The sequence below is a fragment of the Lagenorhynchus albirostris genome, chromosome 20 (genome assembly GCF_949774975.1).
Source record: "Lagenorhynchus albirostris chromosome 20, mLagAlb1.1, whole genome shotgun sequence".
NCBI lineage: Eukaryota > Metazoa > Chordata > Mammalia > Artiodactyla > Delphinidae > Lagenorhynchus > Lagenorhynchus albirostris.
Window position 1 is genome coordinate 6957116 of NC_083114.1, and position 2518 is coordinate 6959633.

Here is a 2518-nt window from a genome sequence, read left to right on the forward strand (position 1 = left end):
GGCTGAAGAAATGCACAAAATGCGCTATTTTGGGTCACTTGCTTTGTGATGTTTTTCTCTTAATGCTGAATAAATAAAAACTACAGTGAACTGATAAACTGAACCAGACTCAGTTATTTCCAAAATTATTTATTCTCAAACACAGTTCTCACCTAGCTATTATTTTTTTAACATTATATATGGCTTTGTGGAACATTCAATATTTGTACCTCTCTCACCACCCAGCATCCCTTTCCCATCTCCAGCTCCACCACACACACACACAATTATCTTTCACTAGACTTAATTTTATTAAATCTCTCTAGATTGATACAAATTAGTAAGGAAAACACTCACTGAGGTTACCCCTTCAGACAGGGCACACTCATGCACCCACTCCACAGGTGGTTGCTGAGCAGCTACCGGGCACCGGGCACTGCTCTCAGTACTATGGGAATAGCAGTGAACAAAGCATAGTTCCCTCCCTCTGGGAACTTATATTCTGCAAGGAAAGCAAGGCAGTCAACAAATAAGCAGCTGTGTCTACTATATTTAAAATAGATAATCAACAAGAACCTACTGTATAGCACAGGGAACTCGGCTCAGTATTCTGTAATAACCTAAATGGGAAAAGAATTTGAAAAAGAATGGATACTTGTATGGGTATAAATGAATCACTTTGCTGTACACCTGAAACTAACACATCACTGTTAATCAACTATACTCCAATATAAAATAAATTTTTTAAAAGATCTACAAAAAAAATAAGAAGCTGTGTAATGTGTCAGATAAGTGCTCATGAGAAATAAAACAAGTAAGAGGGAGGCAGTTAGTACTCTGTAGAGAGGAGTCAAGTAAGGCCTCCCTAATAAAAAGACATTTGAGCTGAGACCTGAAGGAAGCAAGAGTATTCCAAGCAGAGGGAACAAAAGAAAATGCAAAGGCCCTGAGGCAGGGGCAGTTTGGCATGTCCCAGGGACAGGAAGGAGGCCCGCAGGGCTAGAGGAGAATGAGCAAGATAGTTATGGCATAAGAGAGGAACCTGGGACCCCAGGGATCATGTAGGCTTCAGGGCCACCTGAGGGCTTTTTTCTTCACTCAGAGTGAGATGGGAAATCTTTGGAGTGTTTTGAACAGAGGAGTGATATTAACACACATTTTAAAAGAATCACTCTGGGGACTTCCCTGGTGGCACAGTGGTTAAGAATCTGCCTGCCAATGCAGGGGACATGGGTTCGAGCCCTGGTCCTGGAAGATCCCACATGCTGTGGAGCAACTAAGTCCATGCACCACAACTACTGAGCCTGTGCTCTAGAGCCCGCGAGCCACTGAGCCCGCGCGCCGCAACTACTGAAGCCCGCACACCTAGAGCCCGTGCTCCGCAACAAGAGAAGCCACCGCAATGAGAAGCCTCTGCACCGCAAGCAAGAGTAGCCCCCGCTCGCCACAACTAGAGAAAGCCCGTGTGCAGCAACGAAGACCCAACACAGCCAAGATGAATAAATAAATAAGTCTTTAAAAAAAAAAAAAGAATCACTCTGCTGCACTGAGAATACACTGAAGGGGGCAGAGGTAGAAACTGTGAGACCAGTTAGGAACCTACTGCAAAATAAAAGATAAAAAATGACAGTGGCTTAGACCAGAGAGATAGGCACTGGGAGATGACGAGAAGCAGATGGATTCTAGATGTACTGTGAAGGTAGTGCACATAGGGTTTTCTGACAGACTGAATGGATGAGTGGGTGAGAGAGAGAAAGAGAGAGAAAGGACTTACGAAATAAGGAAGAATAAGACAAGAAAGATTTAGTGCAGTATAAACATGAGGAGTTTGGTATCTAGAAAGACAGGAAGCAGTAGAACAAAAATGCAATCTAGACAAAAATTGTACTTTATGCACTCCTGTCCCTCTTCCACCTTCTACCATCCACACTCCCCTGCCTCCCAACCCCTATCAGCTTCATTCCTTTACAGTATAAACTGCACAGGCCTCAATCACAAAAATGTCTAAAATTAATAAGTTTAAAACAAAAAAATTCAAAATACTCTCCTAAATTAAATTTTGGATCAAAGAGGAAACCAAAAGTAGAATCACAAAAACTTCTAGAAGTAAACATAAGAGTAAATCTTTGTGATCTTGGTTTACACAAAGATTTCTTAGATGCCAACACCAAAAGCACAAGCCATGAGAGAAAAAATTGATAAACTGGATTTCATCAAAATTCAGTTTCTGCACTTTGAAAAACACTGTTAAAGAAAATGAAAGGACAAGCCACCAACTGAGAAAAAGTATTTGCAAATTATACCCCTGATAAAGGACTTGTGTCCAGAGTACATATAGAAATCTATATCTTCACTAAAAAGAAAACAAATCACCCAATTTTTAAAGAGCCAAAAGATTTAAACAAACATTTCACCAAAGAAGATATACACAGAGCACATGAAAAATGCTCATCATGAATCATTAGAATAATAATTAAAACATAATGAGATATCACAACACACCTATTACAATGACTAAAAGTCCACGTGTTGGCCAAGA